The 18,761-nt window shown below is 47.3% G+C and overlaps 17 pseudogenes; all 17 read right to left on the reverse strand.

The window, feature by feature from the left end:
- Positions 1-12,411: 12,411 nt before the first annotated feature.
- Positions 12,412-12,530, reverse strand: LOC140287219 (5S ribosomal RNA; annotated as a pseudogene).
- Positions 12,531-12,799: 269 nt separating this feature from the next.
- LOC140287283 (5S ribosomal RNA) lies at positions 12,800-12,918 on the reverse strand (annotated as a pseudogene).
- Positions 12,919-13,187: 269 nt separating this feature from the next.
- On the reverse strand, positions 13,188-13,306 carry LOC140287277 (5S ribosomal RNA; annotated as a pseudogene).
- A 269-nt stretch (positions 13,307-13,575) lies between these two features.
- Positions 13,576-13,694, reverse strand: LOC140287309 (5S ribosomal RNA; annotated as a pseudogene).
- A 269-nt stretch (positions 13,695-13,963) lies between these two features.
- On the reverse strand, positions 13,964-14,082 carry LOC140287327 (5S ribosomal RNA; annotated as a pseudogene).
- A 269-nt stretch (positions 14,083-14,351) lies between these two features.
- On the reverse strand, positions 14,352-14,470 carry LOC140287280 (5S ribosomal RNA; annotated as a pseudogene).
- A 269-nt stretch (positions 14,471-14,739) lies between these two features.
- Positions 14,740-14,858, reverse strand: LOC140287319 (5S ribosomal RNA; annotated as a pseudogene).
- A 269-nt stretch (positions 14,859-15,127) lies between these two features.
- Positions 15,128-15,246, reverse strand: LOC140287227 (5S ribosomal RNA; annotated as a pseudogene).
- Positions 15,247-15,515: 269 nt separating this feature from the next.
- On the reverse strand, positions 15,516-15,634 carry LOC140287188 (5S ribosomal RNA; annotated as a pseudogene).
- Positions 15,635-15,903: 269 nt separating this feature from the next.
- On the reverse strand, positions 15,904-16,022 carry LOC140287229 (5S ribosomal RNA; annotated as a pseudogene).
- Positions 16,023-16,291: 269 nt separating this feature from the next.
- LOC140287213 (5S ribosomal RNA) lies at positions 16,292-16,410 on the reverse strand (annotated as a pseudogene).
- Positions 16,411-16,682: 272 nt separating this feature from the next.
- Positions 16,683-16,801, reverse strand: LOC140287245 (5S ribosomal RNA; annotated as a pseudogene).
- Positions 16,802-17,070: 269 nt separating this feature from the next.
- LOC140287233 (5S ribosomal RNA) lies at positions 17,071-17,189 on the reverse strand (annotated as a pseudogene).
- Positions 17,190-17,458: 269 nt separating this feature from the next.
- On the reverse strand, positions 17,459-17,577 carry LOC140287189 (5S ribosomal RNA; annotated as a pseudogene).
- A 269-nt stretch (positions 17,578-17,846) lies between these two features.
- On the reverse strand, positions 17,847-17,965 carry LOC140287230 (5S ribosomal RNA; annotated as a pseudogene).
- Positions 17,966-18,234: 269 nt separating this feature from the next.
- LOC140287214 (5S ribosomal RNA) lies at positions 18,235-18,353 on the reverse strand (annotated as a pseudogene).
- Positions 18,354-18,625: 272 nt separating this feature from the next.
- On the reverse strand, positions 18,626-18,744 carry LOC140287300 (5S ribosomal RNA; annotated as a pseudogene).
- Between the last annotated feature and the right edge of the window lie 17 nt (positions 18,745-18,761).

The following is an 18,761-nucleotide window of genomic DNA, read 5'->3' on the forward strand; positions in this document are numbered from 1 at the left end:
TTGGGTGTGTGCTGGGGGGGGGCTGTGTGGCTTTGGGCATCTGGTGGTCTCTCGGGTCGTGGGGACCGGGTTGGTCATTGCTGGGGGGGACTGTGTGTCGGGCTTGGAGGGCAGTTTTGGGGGCTTGCGGGTGGGGCTGTCTTGCTGTGTGGGGCGGGGTCCCTTAGGGGCCTTGGGGTGGTGGCTGCTGGCTCTGTACCGGGTGGCTGGGCCGCTCTGGCGTGGGTGGTGGTGCTGGGCCTGGGCCCTGGTGGCTGGGTTGCCCTGGACATGCCACAGTATGGGTGGGTTGGTGCAGGTCCTGGTGCCAGTGTTGGGTCCGAGGTAGCGGGTGCCTATTGCAGCCAGTCCCTGGCTGCCCTCTCTGGGGGAGACTAGCTGTCCCAGTGTATATCCCCATACCCCTCTCCCTTTTGGCTCCTGTACACAGCACACACTCACACATGAAGGGTTTTGGGGGCGTGTGTGTTCTGTGGGGTGTAGTGGATGGGGCCACGTAGGCGGTCCCCTTGGCTGCACTCTGCAGTTCCCCACCCCTGTTTTAATTACACCTTAGACATCACTACTTATCAAACACACACATACACATTAGGTCTTGCGGGGTGGTTGCACTGAGTTGCATCTGGTGGGCGGGGCTCTTTGGGTATGTAGGCTGCCCAGAGGGCCGTGCTCCCAGTTCTACCAGTTCGGGTTTGGGTCACACTTCATCAACTGGATAAGGATATTATATAGCTCCCCAAATGCAAGTGTCAGGACAAATGATCAAACTTCTCCAAGCTTCAGTCTGCAGAGAGGTACAAGACCGGGTTGCCCACTTTCTCCCTCACAATACTTTATATATTTTTGATAGTAGTTTTGGGGTGCAGATGCTTAGAAATTCTGCTACCCTAATCGGGAGTTGTAAGTCTGGTTGGTGGAGGATATATTTCTTTCTTATTATAGACTTAAGTTGTTGATATTCTAGGAATTTATTGCTGCCTATCTCATGTTGTGATATGAGCTCATCAAATGAAATAAAATTTCCATTTTGGATTATATGTTCCAGATGTTTGATTCCTTTGATCTTCCACAGAGTAAAGTTTAGCATTTTTTTGTTTTGCAGGATGTCAGGATTGTTCCAGATGGGTGTAAGCTTACACGGGACAAGTGAAGACTTTGTTATTTTTAGAAATTCCCACCAGGCTGTCAGAGAGGTGCTGATGTTAATGCTTTTAAAACATTTGTGATTTTTTTACGTTTTGACTAATAAGTGGCAGGTCAGAGATTTCCAGATTATCACACAATGCTTGTTCTATATTTATCCATGGTTCATCTATTGGGCTAGGTTTAAACCATTTTGATATATACTGTAACCTATTGGCTAAGGAATAGCGCTGAAAATGAGGTAAATCTAATCCACCACTTTCCTTGGTTTTCTGTAGCGTTTTTAAACTAATACGTGGTGGTTTGTTTTTCCACAGAAATTTGGAGATGCATGAATCTAGTGACTTAAACCAAGTAGCAGGTGGTTTTATGGGGATCATTGAGAACAAATAGTTAACTTTTGGTAGTATCATCATTTTAATGGTTGTAACTCTCCCCATAAGTGATATAGCTAAGAACTTCCAACAAGAGAGATCGTCCTCTACTGTCTTTAATAATTGCACATAATTTAGCTTTGTTAGCTCTGAGAGCCTGGAGGAAATGTTTATGCCTAAATATCTAATATTTCCTGACTGTAAAGTGATCGCATGTATATTCTGGACCCTACAGTTAATGGGCAGAACTGTGGTCTTAGACCAATTGATAGAGTAGTCAGAAAGTGCTGAGAATTTATTTATGAGTGTGATCGTGTGAGTGAGAGACGTCTGTGAGTTGTGGAGGAAAAGTAATACATCATCAGCATAAAGACTTATTTTATGCTCAATTATTTTGGGGTTGGATGCCTTTAATATTTCTATCTTGTCTGTTAGCAGCTGCTAAAGGTTCGATGAAAATAGCAAAAAGTGATGGAGAAAGTGGGCAACCCTGTCTTGTACCTCTCTGCAGACTGAAGCTTGGAGAAGTTTGATCATTTGTCCCGACACTTGCATTTGAGGAGCTATATAATATCCTTATCCAGTTGATGAAGTGTGACCCAAACCCGAATTTTTTTAATGCTGCGAATAAAAATTTCCAGTTCACTCGATCAAATGCTTTTTCTGCATCTAGAGAGACTATTGTGGTTTCCAGGTTGTCGATGGTAGAATCGTCTATGAGATTAATTAGCCTGTGAGTGTTAGTGGATGAGTGTCTACCCTTTATGAAACCTGTCTAGTCAGGATGTATTATAAGTGCAGTTATTTTTTCTATTCTTTTGGCGAGGGCTTTACAAATTATTTTGAGGTCTGCATTTATTAGAGTTATTGGGCGGTAGCTGGATGGAAGTATGGGGTCTTTTCCTAGTTTCTGTAGCAGGATAATGTTAGCAGAGTTCATGTGTGGGGATAATCTGCCATTCTGCTTAACTTGTAATACCATTTTGTGAAATGCAGGTGCCAAAACAGTCCAAAATTCTTTGTAGAACTCTGCTGGAAAACCATCTGGTGGCCACCCGGGGCTTTGTTACTAGGCATATGTTGAAGGGCTTCATGGAGTATGGGTGGGTTGGTGCAGGTCCTGGTGCCAGGCTTGTTGCTCTGGGACCTCCAGGGTGTCCGCAGGTGGTTGTTTTCTTTAGGGTGTTGGGGCGTGCGGTGGGCGTTGTGCTTTTCCCCTGTTGGGGGGGTGGCCTGGGTGATGGTGGATCTCAGGCCCGGGCTGCTGCGTCTGGTGTGACCGGGTGGTTTGTTTGTTGTTGTTTGTTTGTTTGTTTGTAGAGGTCCTCCGGAGTGGGGTGGGGTTGGGTTGAGTGGGGTGGGGTTGGGTGCGTACCTTCTGGGGATACAGTCGCTGCAGGCCCCGAGCCTGGTGGACATCAGGCCCTCCTGCCCTGTGTTGGGTCCCAGGTAGTGGGGGTGCATATTGCAGCCAGTCCCCCGGTGTATATCCCCATACCCCTCTCCCTTTTGGCTCCTGTACACAGCACGCTGTGTGCCCGCTGCGCTACACCCCAGCGGAGTCAAGGGAGGGAGGACGTGTGGATGTGTGGATGTATGGGACGTCAAAGTGTGTGTGGTGATGATTGGGCCTGGGTCTGGGACTTGCCATCGCCTAGCCTGCCTGTGCTTCTCCCAATAGGGGGGCGGCGTTGCCTCTCCCCACTGCTCGCAACTTCACCCACCTGTGGGCACGTCGTGACTCCCAGTAACTTGGCCAGGGAAGCTGGGGCAGGCGCTTGACCCACTGCGTGGCTGTCTGTGGTGCTTGGCCCTCCCGGGTATTGGGTGGGGCCTCTGCCGGGGGGTTTTGGGGCGTTTTGGGTTCCTGGGGCCCGGGTCCGTGGCCTGGTGGGGTCGGTGGGCTGTTGTCCCTGGCTCCCGGGGGGCCTCTGCCCTATGCTTATGGGGGCTCTGTCCGGGGGCTTCCACTGCTGTCTACTGGGTGGATGCGTGGTTGTCCCTGCGGTGGGCATCCTGGGTTCTGTGCTCCGTGGGGGCTGCTGGTGGCCTGGGTCTTGTGGGCCTCTCTGCCTGCTTCTGATTGCTTGGGGGGGGCTGTGGATTGTGGCACTCATAACTAAGCACGGTTATCATGTAGGTCCTGTGCCATGGGTGTTGCATGTTCCCCCCCCACACACACACACAACACACATTCATTAGTCCAGTAGCAGTTGATGTATTACCATGTCGCCTCAGGTCATCTATATCCACAGTTGTGTTGTATGCGATTGCCACTACTTGTGCTTGTTGTTGTTTGTTCTCTGCTTGTCTGCTTTCAGGTGCTCCTGGTGGCGCAAAGGCTGGATTCGCAACAGAGACCATGGATTATTGTCTGTTTTGTTTTTTTACAGGTGTAGCAGCTGGTTGTCTGGTTTTTGTTTCTTTTTTTGTTCTGTTTCCTCTTCTTTCCTTTTCCCCCGGTCCGGTTCAGTTCCATTACATGTTATATATAACAAGAAATAAATAAATGGGCATCAAGGGGAGCTTTACATTTATAAAACTTCCCTTGGCAAAGCAAATCAGTTTGGCATAAAAGGTATTCACAATTCTGCTGCCATAATGCTGAACAGAACAAGGGAAAAAAGTGAAGGAATTCATTTTACAGCTAAATCCTCATAAAGAGCGTATTGCTCAACCATAAGTGTGGTTCTTTCTCATACAAGGTTATACAAAGAAGTTTATGTTTGAAACCAGCTTAAACATGGACAAATATGAAGGACAAAGCAGTTTTAACTTGGTTTGAATGAAGCAATTCATTTTATGGCAATATCTGAAATCTTGACTATCTCCTTAAAAGAAAGCGAATTTCGGATTCCAGAAGAACGTGTGGTTCTTTTTCATATAAGGTAATATAAAGAAGTTTATACTTGAAACCAGCTTAGACATGGATAAATAAGAAGGACAAAGCAGTTTTAACTTGGTTGAAGTGAAGGATTTCATTTTACAGCAAAATCCTGAAACGTGCATTACTCCTCATAAGGAGTGTATTGCTCAAACATGTTTTGTTTTTTTCTCATACAAGATTATAAAAAGAAATTTATGTTTGAAACCATCTTAAACATTGACAAATATGAAGGACAAAGCAGTTTTAACTTGGTTTGAGTGAAGCAATTCATTTTATGGCAATATCTGAAATCTTCACTATCTCCTTGAAAGAAAGCGAATTTCGGATTCTAGAAGAACAAGTGTGGTTCTTTCTCATATAAGGTAATATAAAGAAGTTTATACTCGAAACCAGCTTAGACATGGATAAATAAGAAGGACAAAGCAGTTTTAACTTGGTTGAAGTGAAGGATTTCATTTTACAGCAAAATCCTGAAACGTGCATTACTCCTCATAAGGAGTGTATTGCTCAAACATGTGTTTTTTTCTCATACAAGATTATAAAAAGAAATTTATGTTTGAAACCATCTTAAACATTGACAAATATGAAGGACAAAGCAGTTTTAACTTGGTTTGAGTGAAGCAATTCATTTTATGGCAATATCTGAAATCTTCACTATCTCCTTGAAAGAAAGCGAATTTCGGATTCTAGAAGAACAAGTGTGGTTCTTTCTCATATAAGGTAATATAAAGAAGTTTATCATTGAAACCAGCGTAGACGTGGATAAATATGAAGGACAAAGCAGTTTTAACTTGGTTTAAGTGAAGGAATTCATAGTTAGCAGTTCCTTGATGAGGGATATTTCAGACACCAAAATCCATTTTCTAAAGAGAAATAAAGAGAAAACAACAATCACTTCTGTTAAAGACTGAAAAAGAAATGTCACCCATGAAATCAACAATGCTTTTAGGGACTTCTATAAAACCTTATATTCATCACAAAATGATCCATCAGACAGTAACATAGATCAGTTTCTTAGTAATATCAACCTTCCAAAATTACAAACCGAACAGGCAATGGCTCTGGATTCACCTCTCTCAATAGGAGAACTCCATGAAGCCCTTCAACATATGCCTAGTAACAAAGCCCCGGGTGGCCACCAGATGGTTTTCCAGCAGAGTTCTACAAAGAATTGTGGACTGTTTTGGCACTGCATTTCACAAAATGGTATTACAAGTTAAGCAGAATGGCAGATTATCCCCACACATGAACTCTGCTAACATTATCCTGCTACAGAAACCAGGAAAAGACCCCATACTTCCATCCAGCTACCGCCCAATATCTCTAATAAATGCAGGCCTCAAAATAATTTGTAAAGTCCTCGCCAAAAGAATAGAAAAAATAACTCCACTTATAATACATCCTGACCAGACAGGTTTCATAAAGGGTAGACGATCATCCACTAACACTCGCAGGCTAATTAATCTCATAGACTATTCTACCATCGACAACCTGGAAACCACAATAGTCTCTCTAGATGCAGAAAAAGCATTTGATCGAGTGAACTGGAAATTTTTATTCGCAGCATTAAAAAAATTCGGGTTTGGGTCACACTTCATCAACTGGATAAGGATATTATATAGCTCCCCAAATGCAAGTGTCAGGACAAATGATCAAACTTCTCCAAGCTTCAGTCTGCAGAGAGGTACAAGACAGGGTTGCCCACTTTCTCCATCACTTTTTGCTATTTTCATCGAACCTTTTGCAGCTGCTAACAGACAAGATAGAAATATTAAAGGCATCCAACCCCAAAATATTGAGCATAAAATAAGTCTTTATGCTGATGATGTATTACTTTTCCTCCACAACTCACAGACATCTCTCACTCACACGATCACACTCATAAATAAATTCTCAGCACTTTCTGACTACTCTATCAATTGGTCTAAGACCACAGTTCTGCCCATTAACTGTAGGGTCCAGAATATACCTGCGATCACTTTACAGTCAGGAAATATTAGATATTTAGGCATAAACATTTCCTCCAGGCTCTCAGAGCTAACAAAGCTAAATTATGTGCAATTATTAAAGACAGTAGAGGACGATCTCTCTCGTTGGAAGTCCTTACCTATATCACTTATGGGGAGAGTTACAACCATTAAAATGATGATACTACCAAAAGTTAACTATTTGTTCTCAATGATCCCCATAAAACCATCTGCTACTTGGTTTAAGTCACTAGATTAATGCATCTCCAAATTTCTGTGGAAAAACAAACCACCACGTATTAGTTTAAAAACGCTACAGAAAACCAAGGAAAGTGGTTGATTAGATTTACCTCATTTTCAGCGCTATTCCTTAGCCAATAGGTTACAGTATATATCAAAATGGTTTAAACCTAGCCCAATAGATGAACCACACAGCTTCTGGCCACAAATATGTTTGAACACCTTTAGAATGACTCGAAATCCTAATTTACAGCTCATACAATACAAAATTCTTCATAGAACACACTATACAGGACAAAGGATGTTCAGGATGGGTCTAACACACTCTAACATCTGCTCACATTGCACAGATAACACACCTGATGATTATGCACACGCTTTGTGGTTTTGTGCGCCTGTCCAGAAGTTCTGGTTTGAAGTGTGTACGGACCTATCAACGTGGCTAAAGTGTAGCATTCCTGCATGCTGGGTGACTTAGACAACATCAACATGGAAATTAACTCAGCACACATGGTCCTCACAGTGTTATGTATCGCAAAGAAAACTATTCTCATGAACTGGAAAGTGAAGAATAATCTGTGTATTAACCTGTTTAGAAATGTTCTTTTAGATTATATTAGCATGGAAACAATGTCTGCCTCCTTAAAACATCAATTGGCTGAATTTCATTCTCTCTGGTCCCCGCTGATTAACTGTGTGGCTTCGGGCGTCTGGTGGTCTCTCGGGTCGTGGGGACCGGGTTGGTCATTGCTGGGGGGGACTGTGTGTCGGGCTTGGAGGGCAGTTTTGGGGGCTTGCGGGTGGGGCTGTCTTGCTGTGTGGGGCGGGGTCCCTTAGGGGCCTTGGGGTGGTGGCTGCTGGCTCTGTACCGGGTGGCTGGGCCGCTCTGGCGTGGGTGGTGGTGCTGGGCCTGGGCCCTGGTGGCTGGGCGCTGCCTTGCGCCCGGGGGGGCTGGGTTGCCCTGGACATGCCACAGTATGGGTGGGTTAGTGCAGGTCCTGGTGCCAGGCTTGTTGCTCTGGGACCTCCAGGGTGTCCGCAGGTGGTTGTTTTCTTTAGGGTGTTGGGGCGTGCGGTGGGGGGGTTGCTTTTCCCCTGATGGGGGGGGGCCAGGGTGATGGTGGGTCTCAGGCCCGGGCTGCTGCGTCTGGTGTGACCGGGTGGTTTGTTTGTTGTTGTTTGTGTGTTTGTTTGTAGAGGTCCTCCGGGGTGGGGTTGGGTTGAGTGGGGTGGGGCGGGGTGGGTACCTTCTGGGGGTAGAGTAGCTCCCGGAATATGGTCGCTGCAGGCCCCGAGCCTGGTGGACATCAGGCCCTCCTGCCCTGTGCTGGGTCCCAGGTAGCGGGGGTGCCTATTGCTGCCAGTCCCTGGCTGCCCTCTCCGGGGGAGAGTAGCTCTCCCGGTGTATATCCCCATACCCTCTCCCTTTTGGCTCCTGTACACAGCACACACTCACACATGAAGGGTTTTGGGGGGCGTGTGTGTTCTGTGGGGTGTAGTGGATGGGGCCACGTAGGTGGTCCCCTTGGCTGCACTCTGCAGTTCCCCGCCCCTGTTTTAATTACACCTTAGACATCACTACTTATCAAACACACACACACACACACATTACGTCTTGGGGGGTGGTTGCACTGAGTGGCATCTGGTGGACGGGGCTCTTTGGGTATGTAGGCTGCCCAGAGGGCCGCCCTCCCAGTTCTACAAGGTTGGCTGCCCCTCAATTTTAATCGCTCACTATTAGAAAATATTGAAGAGCCAGAAGGGTGAGGGGAGGGGTCTTCTCACACCCCTGCTTCCTGGTTGCTGCTCGGGAAGGAGTGGCCAGGAGGAATTAATTATTCTGCTGGTTCAGGGTCTGTGGTGGCTGGGGGGCTGCTGGCCCCATGGTGTGCCCACTGTGCTAGACCCCAGCGGAGTCAAGGGAGGGATGACGTGTGGATGTATGGGACGTGAAAGTGTGTGTGGTGATGATTGGGCCTGGGTCTGGGACTTGCTGTCGCCTGGCCTGCCTGTGCTTCTCCCAATGGGGGGGCGGCGTTGCCTCTCCCCACTCCTCGCGACTTCACCCACCTGTGGGCACGTCCTGACTGCCAGGGCTCTTGGCCAGGGGCACTGGGGCAGGCGCTGACCCACTGCGTGGCTGTCTGGGGCGCTTGGCCCTCCCGGGTATTGGGTGGGGCCTCTGCCGGGGGGTTTTGGGGCGCTCGGGCTCCTGGGGCCGGGTCCGGTGCACGGCCCATGTCTGGGCGGCTGGGGCCTGGTGGGGTCGGTGGGCTGTTGCCCCTGGCTCCCGGGCGCCTCTGCCCTATGCTTATGGGGGCTCTGTCCGGGGGCTTCCACTGCTGTCTTCTGGGTGGATGCGTGGTTGTCCCTGCGGTGGGCATCCTGGGTTCTGTGCTCCGTGGGGGCTGCTGGTGGCCTGGGTCTTGTGGGCCTCTCTGCCTGTTTCTGATTGCTTGGGGGGGCTGTGGATTGTGGCCGTGTACACTTATACACTCATAAGTAAGAACGGTTATCATGTAGGTCCTGTGCCATGGGTGTTGCATGTTCTCACACACACACACACACACAATACACATTCATTAGTCCAGTAGCAGTTGATGTATTACCATGTCGCCTCAGGTCATCTATATGCACAGTTGTGTTGTATGCGATTGCCACTACTTGTGCTTGTTTTTGTTTGTTTGTGTGTTTGTTTTTTCTCTGCTTGTTTGCATGGTCCTCGCAGTGTTATGTATCGCAAAGAAAACTATTCTCATGAACTGGAAAGCGAAAAACAGTCTGTGTATTAAGCAGTTTAGAAATGTTGTTTTAGATTATATTAGCATGGAAACAATGTCTGCCTCCTCAAAACATCAATTGGCTGAATTTCATTCTCTCTGGTCCCCGCTGATTAGCTTTATCACATAGTGGTGGTGGTGGGTTGCTGTCCCGTCGCTCTGGGCGGTTGGGTGTGTGCTGGGGGGGGGCTGTGTGGCTTTGGGCGTCTGGTGGTCTCACGGGTCGTGGGGACCGGGTTGGTCATTGCTGGGGGGGACTGTATGTCGGGCTTGGAGGGCAGTTTTGGGGGCTTGCGGGTGGGGCTGTCTTGCTGTGTGGGGCGGGGTCCCTTAGGGGCCTTGGGGTGGTGGCTGCTGGCTCTGTACCGGGTGGCTGGGCCGCTCTGGCATGGGTGGTGGTGCTGGGCCTGGGCCCTGGTGGCTGGGCGCTGCCTTGCGCCCGGGGGGGCTGGGTTGCCCTGGACATGCCACAGTATGGGTGGGTTGGTGCAGGTCCTGGTGCCAGGCTTGTTGCTCTGGGACCTCCAGGGTATCCGCAGGTGGTTGTTTTCTTTAGGGTGTTGGGGCGTGCGGTGGGGGGGGGTGCTTTTCCCCTGTTGAGGGGGGGGCCTGGGTGATGGTGGGTCTCAGGCCCGGGCTGCTGCGTCTGGTGTGACCGGGTGGTTTGTTTGTTGTTGTTTGTTTGTTTTTTTGTAGAGGTCCTCCGGGGTGGGATGGGGTTGGTTGAGTGGGGTTGGACGGGGTGGGTACTTTCTGGGGGTACAGTAGCTCCCGGAATATGGTCGCTGCAAGCCCCGAGCCTGGTGGACATCAGGCCCTCTTGATGTCCTGATGTGTTGGGTCCGAGGTAGCGGGTGCCTATTGCAGCCAGTCCCTGGCTGCCCTCTCTGGGGGAGACTAGCTCTCCCGGTGTATATCCCCATACCCCTCTCCCTTTTGGCTCCTGTACACAGCACACACTCACACATGAAGGGTTTTGGGGGCGTGTGTGTTCTGTGGGGTGTAGTGGATGGGGCCACGTAGGCGGTCCCCTTGGCTGCACTCTGCAGTTCCCCACCCCTTTTTTAATTACACCTTAGACATCACTACTTATCAAACACACACATACACACTAGGTGGTTGCACTGAGTGGCATCTGGTGGGCGGGGCTCTTTGGGTATGTAGGCTGCCCAGAGGGCCGTGCTCCCAGTTCTACCAGTTCGGGTTTGGGTCACACTTCATCAACTGGATAAGGATATTATATAGCTCCCCAAATGCAAGTGTCAGGACAAATGATCAAACTTCTCCAAGCTTCAGTCTGCAGAGAGGTACAAGACCGGGTTGCCCACTTTCTCCCTCACAATACTTTATATATTTTTGATAGTAGTTTTGGGGTGCAGATGCTTAGAAATTCTGCTACCCTAATCGGGAGTTGTAAGTCTGGTTGGTGGAGGATATATTTCTTTCTTATTATAGACTTAAGTTGTTGATATTCTAGGAATTTATTGCTGCCTATCTCATGTTGTGATATGAGCTCATCAAATGAAATAAAATTTCCATTTTGGATTATATGTTCCAGATGTTTGATTCCTTTGATCTTCCACAGAGTAAAGTTTAGCATTTTTTTGTTTTGCAGGATGTCAGGATTGTTCCAGATGGGTGTAAGCTTACACGGGACAAGTGAAGACTTTGTTATTTTTAGAAATTCCCACCAGGCTGTCAGAGAGGTGCTGATGTTAATGCTTTTAAAACATTTGTGATTTTTTTACGTTTTGACTAATAAGTGGCAGGTCAGAGATTTCCAGATTATCACACAATGCTTGTTCTATATTCATCCATGGTTCATCTATTGGGCTAGGTTTAAACCATTTTGATATATACTGTAAACTATTGGCTTACAACTCCCGATTAGAGTAGCAGAATTTCTAAGCATCTGCATCCCAAAACTACTATCAAAAATACATAAATTATTGTCTAAGATAGATGACACAATGTCTTTACCATCCTAAAAATGGGAGGCAGATTTATCCATCAGTTCTAGTCATAGCTTCTGGCCACAAATATGTTTGAACACCTTCAGAATGACTCGAAATCCTAATTTACAGCTCATACAATACAAAATTCTTCATAGAACACACTATACAGGACAAAGGATGTTAAGGATGGGTCTAACACGCTCAAACATCTACTCACATTGCACAGATAACACACCTGATGATTATGCACACGCTTTGTGGTTTTGTGCGCCTGTCCAGAAGGTCTGGTTTGAAGTCTGTACGGACCTATCAACATGGCTAAAGTGTAGCATTCCTGCATGCCCCACACTGTGCATACTGGGTGACTTAGACAACATCAACATGGAAATGAACTCAGCACACATGGTCATCACAGTGTTATGTATCGCAAAGAAAACTATTCTCATGAACTGGAAAGCGAAGAACAATCTGTGTATTAACCAGTTTAGAAATGTTCTTTTAGATTACATTAGCATGGAAACAATGTCTGCCTCTTTCAAACATCAATTGGCTGAATTTCATTCTCTCTGGTCCCCGCTGATTAGCTTTATCACATAGTGGTGGTGGTGGGTTGCTGTCCCGTCGCTCTGGGCGGTTGGGTGTGTGCTGGGGGGGGGCTGTGTGGCTTCGGGCGTCTGGTGGTCTCTCGGGTCGTGGGGACTGGGTTGGTGATTGCTGGGGGGGACTGTGTGTCGGGCTTGGAGGGCAGTTTTGGGGGCTTGCAGGTGGGGCTGTCTTGCGGTGTGGGGCGGGGTCCCTTAGGGGCCTTGGGGTGGTGGCTGCTAAGTACTGGAATCATACACTTCCTCTATGTAACCAGATAATTGCCGAGAAAGGCTGACTTGTAGTGGGCACATCTTCCTCCCTGATGTGATTATTCTCTGCAGCTGAAACTGAGACTCTCAGATCACTTCGTGTCTGCCAACAAAGAAGCAGCAGCTGCTGAAGATGACCAACTTCCTCATGTGTCACAGGATGATCAGACGTTGCAACAAAAGACATGCAGGTGGTCGAGAGAAGAGAAGAAGCTTACAGCACCTGGTATTCCCAAGAGATCTCCCATCCAAGTACTAACCAGGCCCAACACTGCTTGGCTTCCGAGATCAGACGAGGTCAGGCATGTTCAGGGTGGTGTGGCCGTAAGCAACAATGTCTCTGACAAATGTGCATTATATAGGTACTGGAATCATACGGTTCCTCTATGCAACCAGATAATTGCCGAGAAAGGCTGATGTGTAGCGGGCATATCATCTTCTCTGATGTGGTCATTCTCTGCAACTGAAACTGAGACTCTCAGATCACCTCGTGTCTATCAACAAAGCAGCAGCTGCTGAAGATGACCAACTTCCTCATGTGTCACAGGGTGATCAGACGTTGCAACAAAAGACATGCAGGTGGTAGAGAGAAGAGAAAAAGCTTACCATACCTGGCATTCCCAAGAGGTCTTCCATCCAAGTACTAACCAGGCCCAAACCTCCTTGGCTTCCGAGATCAGACGAGGTCGAGCATGTTCAGGGTGGTGTGGCCGTAAGCAACAATGTCTCTGACTAATGTGCATTATATAGGTACTGGAATCATACGGTTCCTCTATGCAACCAGATCATTTCCGAGAAAGGCTGATGTGTAGTGGGCACATCTTCTTCCCTGACGTGATTATTCTCTGCAGCTGAAACTGAGACTCTCAGATCACTTTGTGTCTGCCAACAAAGCAGCAGCAGCTGAAGATGACCAACTTCCTCATGTGTCACAGGGTGATCAGACGTTGCAACAAAAGACATGCAGGTGGTAGAGAGAAGAGAAAAAGCTTACAGCACCTGGTATTCCCAGAGAGTCTATCATCCAAGTACTAACCAGGCCCAAACCTGCTTGGCTTCCGAGATCAGACGTGGTCAGGCATATTCAGGGTGGTGTGGCGGTAAGCAACCATAACTGTGACAAATGTGCATTATAAAGATATTGGAATCATACAGTTCCTCTATGTAACCAGATAATTGCCAAGAAAAGCTGATAAGTAGTGGGCACATCTTCTTCCCTGACGTGATTATTCTCTCGAGCTGAAACTGAGACTCTCAGATCACTTTGTGTCTGCCAACAAAGCAGCAGAAGCTGAAGATGACCAACTTCCTCATGTGTCACAGGGTGATCAGACGTTGCAACAAAAGACATGCAGGTGGTAGAGAGAAGAGAAAAAGCTTACAGCACCTCGTATTCCCAAGAGGTCTTCCATCCAAGTCCAAACCAGGCCCAACTGTGCTTGGCTTCCGAGATCAGACGAGGTCGGGCATGTTCAGGGTTGTGTGGCCGTAAGCAACAATGTCTCTGACAAATGTGCATTATATAGGTACTGGAATCATATGGTTCCTCTATGCAACCAGATAATTGCCGAGAAAGGCTGATGTGTAGCGGGCATATCATCTTCTCTGATGTGATCATTCTCTTCAGCTGAAACTGAGACTCTCAGATCACTTCGTGTCTGCCAACAAAGCAGCAGCAGCTGAAGATGACCACCTTCCTCATGTGTCACAGGGTGATCAGACGTTGCAACAAAAGACATGCAGGTGGTAGAGAGAAGAAAAAAAGCTTACAGCACCTGGTATTCCCAAGCGGTCTCCCATCAAAGTACTAACCAGGCCCAACCCTCCTTGGCTTCCGAGATCAGACGAGGTTGGACATATTCAGGGTGGTTTGGCCGTAAGCAACAATCTCTGTGACAAATGCGCATTATATAGGCAATCAAATCATATGGTTCCTCTATGTAACCAGATAATTGCAGAGAAAGGCTGATATGTAGCGGGCATATCTTTTTCCCTGACGTGATAATTCTCTCCAGCTGAAAATGAGACTCTCAGATCACTTCGTGTCTGCCAACAAAGCAGCAGCAGCTGAAGATGACCAACTTCCTCATGTGTCACAGGGTGATCAGACATTGCAACAAAAGACATGCAGGTGGTTGAGAGAAGAGAAAAAGCTTAAAGCACCTGGTATTCCCAAAAGGTCTTCCATCCAAGTACAAACCAGGCCCAACTGTGCTTGGCTTCCGAGATCAGACGAGGGCGGGCATGTTCAGGGTGGTGTGGCCGTAAGCAACAATATCTCTGAAAAATGTGCATTATATAGGTACTGGAATCATACGGTTCCTCTATGCAACCAGATAATTGCAGAGAAAGGCTGATGTGTAGTGGGCACATCTTGTTCCCTGACGTGATCATTCTCTTCAGCTGAAACTGAGACTCTCAGATCACTTCGTGTTTGCCAACAAAGCAGCCGCAGCTGAAGATGACCAAATACCTCATGTGTCACAGGGTGATCAGACGTTGCAACAAAACACATGCAGGTGGTAGAGAGAAGAGAAAAACCTTACAGCACCTGGTATTCCCAAAAGGTCTCCCACCCAAGTACTAACCAGGCCCAACACTGCTTGGCTTCCGAGATCAGACGAGGTCAGGCAAATTCAGGGTGGTGTGGCCGTAAGTAACAATGTCTGTGACAAATGTGCATTATATAGGTACAGGAATCATACGGTTCCTCTATGTAACCAGATAATTGCAGAGAAAGGCTGATGTGTAGTGGGCACATCTTCTTCCCTGACGTGATTATTCTCTTCAGCTGAAACTGAGACTCTCAGATCACTTCGTGTCTTCCAACAAAGCAGCAGCAGCTGAAGATGGCCAACTTCCTCATGTGTCACAGGGTGATCAGACGTTGCAACAAAAGACATGCAGGTTGTAGAGAGAAGAGAAAACGCTTACAGCACCTGGTATTCCCAAGCAGTCTCCCATTCAAGTACTAACCAGGCCCAACCCTCCTTGGCTTCCGAGATCAGACGAGGTCAGGCTTATTCAGGGTGGTGTGGCCGTAAGGAACAATTTCTGTGACACATGTGCATTATATAGGTACTGGAATCATACACTTCCTCTATGAAACCAGATAATTGCCGAGAAAGGCTGAGTTGTAGTGGGCACATATTCTTCCCTGATGTGATTATTCTCTGCAACTGAAACTGAGACTCTCAGATCACTCTGTGTCTGCCAACAAAGCAGCAGCAGCTGAAGATGACCAACTTCCTCATGTGTCACAGGGTGATCAGACGTTGCAAAAAAAGACATGCAGGTGGTAGAGAGAAGAGAAAAAGCTTACAGCACCTGGTATTTTCAAGCGGTCTCCCACCAAAGTACTAACCAGGCCCAACTCTTCTTGGCTTCCGAGATCAGACGAGGTCAGGCATATTGAGGGTGGTGTGGCCGTAAGCAACAATGTCTGTGACAAATGTGCATTATATAAGTACAGGAATCATACGGTTCCTCTATGTAACCAGATAATTGCTGAGAAAGGCTGATGTGTAGTGGGCACATCTTCTTCCCTGACGTGATTATTCTCTTCAGCTGAAACTGAGACTCTCAGATCACTTCGTGTCTGCCAACAAAGCAGCAGCAGCTGAAGATGACCAACTTCCTCATGTGTCACAGGGTGATCAGACGTTGCAACAAAAGACATGCAGGTTGTTGAGAGAAGAGAAAACGCTTACAGCACCTGGTATTCCCAAGCAGTCTCCCATTAAAGTACTAACCAGGCCCAACCCTCCTTGGCTTCCGAGATCAGACGAGGTCGGGCATATTCAGGGTGGTGTGATCGTAAGGAACAATTTCTGTGACAAATGTGCATTATATAGGTACTGGAATCATACACTTCCTCTATGTAACCAGATAATTGCAGAGAAAGGCTGACTTGTTATGGGCACATCTTCTTCCCTGATGTGATTATTCTCTGCAGCTGAAACTGAGACTCTCAGATCACTTGGTGTCTGCCAACAAAGCAGCAGCAGCTGAAGATGACCAACTTCCTCATGTGTCACAGGGTGATCAGACGTTGCAACAAAAGACATGCAGGTTGTAGAGAGAAGAGAAAACGCTTACAGCACCTGGTATTCCCAAGCAGTCTACCATCCAAGTACTAACCAGGCTCAAACGTGCTTGGCTTCCGAGATCAGACGAGGTCGGGTATATTCAGGGTGGTGTGGCCGTAAGCAACAATAACTGTGACAAATGTGCATTATATAAGTACTGGAATCATACACTTCCTCTATGTAACCAGATAATTTCCGAGAAAGGCTCACTTGTTATGGGCATATCTTCTTCCCTGATGTGATCATTCTCTGCAGCTGAAACTGAGACTCTCAGATCACTTCGTGTCTGCCAACAAAGCAGCAGCAGCTGCTGAAGATGACCAACTTCCTCATGTGTCATAGGGTGATCAGACGTTGCAACAAAAGACATGCAGGTGGTAGAGAGAAGAGAAAAAGCTTACCACACCTGGTATTCCCAAGAGGTCTCCTATCCAAGTACTAACCAGGCCCAAACCTCCTTGGCTTCCGAGATCAGACGAGGTCGAGCATGTTCAGGGTGGTGTGGCCGTAAGCAACAATGTCTCTGACAAATGTGCATTATATAGGTACTGGAATCATACGGTTCCTCTATGCAACCAGATCATTTCCGAGAAAGGCTGATGTGTAGTGGGCACATCTTCTTCCCTGACGTGATTATTCTCTGCAGCTGAAACTGAGACTCTCAGATCACTTTGTGTCTGCCAACAAAGCAGCAGCAGCTGAAGATGACCAACTTCCTCATGTGTCACAGGGTGATCAGACGTTGCAACAAAAGACATGCAGGTGGTAGATAGAAGAGAAAAAGCTTACAGCACCTGGCATTCCCAGAGAGTCTACCATCCAAGTACAAACCAGGCCCAAACCTGCTTGGCTTCCGAGATCAGACGTGGTCGGGCATATTCAGGGTGGTGTGGCGGTAAGCAACCATAACTGTGACAAATGTGCATTATAAAGGTACTGGAATCATACAGTTCCTCTATGTAACCAGATAATTGCCGAGAAAAGCTGATAAGTAGTGGGCACATCTTCTTCCCTGACGTGATTATTCTCTCGAGCTGAAACTGAGACTCTCAGATCACTTTGTGTCTGCCAACAAAGCAGCAGCAGCTGAAGATGACCAACTTTCTCATGTGTCACAGGGTGATCAGACGTTGCAAAAAAAGACATGCAGGTGGTAGAGAGAAGAGAAAAAGCTTACAGCACCTGGTATTTTCAAGCGGTCTCCCACCAAAGTACTAACCAGGCCCAACTCTTCTTGGCTTCCGAGATCAGACGAGGTCAGGCATATTGAGGGTGGTGTGGCCGTAAGCAACAATGTCTGTGACAAATGTGCATTATATAAGTACAGGAATCATACGGTTCCTCTATGTAACCAGATAATTGCTGAGAAAGGCTGATGTGTAGTGGGCACATCTTCTTCCCTGACGTGATTATTCTCTTCAGCTGAAACTGAGACTCTCAGATCACTTCGTGTCTGCCAACAAAGCAGCAGCAGCTGAAGATGACCAACTTCCTCATGTGTCACAGGGTGATCAGACGTTGCAACAAAAGACATGCAGGTTGTTGAGAGAAGAGAAAACGCTTACAGCACCTGGTATTCCCAAGCAGTCTCCCATTAAAGTACTAACCAGGCCCAACCCTCCTTGGCTTCCGAGATCAGACGAGGTCGGGCATATTCAGGGTGGTGTGATCGTAAGGAACAATTTCTGTGACAAATGTGCATTATATAGGTACTGGAATCATACACTTCCTCTATGTAACCAGATAATTGCAGAGAAAGGCTGACTTGTTATGGGCACATCTTCTTCCCTGATGTGATTATTCTCTGCAGCTGAAACTGAGACTCTCAGATCACTTGGTGTCTGCCAACAAAGCAGCAGCAGCTGAAGATCACCAACTTCCTCATGTGTCACAGGGTGATCAGACGTTGCAACAAAAGACATGCAGGTTGTAGAGAGAAGAGAAAACGCTTACAGCACCTGGTATTCCCAAGCAGTCTACCATCCAAGTACTAACCAGGCTCAAACGTGCTTGGCTTCCGAGATCAGACGAGGTCGGGTATATTCAGGGTGGTGTGGCCGTAAGCAACAATAACTGTGACAAATGTGCATTATATAAGTACTGGAATCATACACTTCCTCTATGTAACCAGATAATTTCCGAGAAAGGCTCACTTGTTATGGGCATATCTTCTTCCCTGATGTGATCATTCTCTGCAGCTGAAACTGAGACTCTCAGATCACTTCGTGTCTGCCAACAAAGCAGCAGCAGCTGCTGAAGATGACCAACTTCCTCATGTGTCATAGGGTGATCAGACGTTGCAACAAAAGACATGCAGGTGGTAGAGAGAAGAGAAAAAGCTTACCACACCTGGTATTCCCAAGAGGTCTCCTATCCAAGTACTAACCAGGCCCAAACCTCCTTGGCTTCCGAGATCAGACGAGGTTGAGCATGTTCAGGGTGGTGTGGCCGTAAGCAACAATGTCTCTGACAA

Source organism: Leuresthes tenuis, unplaced genomic scaffold, assembly GCF_036924035.1.
Source record: "Leuresthes tenuis unplaced genomic scaffold, fLeuTen1.0.hap1 SCAF_122, whole genome shotgun sequence".
Taxonomy (NCBI): domain Eukaryota; kingdom Metazoa; phylum Chordata; class Actinopteri; order Atheriniformes; family Atherinopsidae; genus Leuresthes; species Leuresthes tenuis.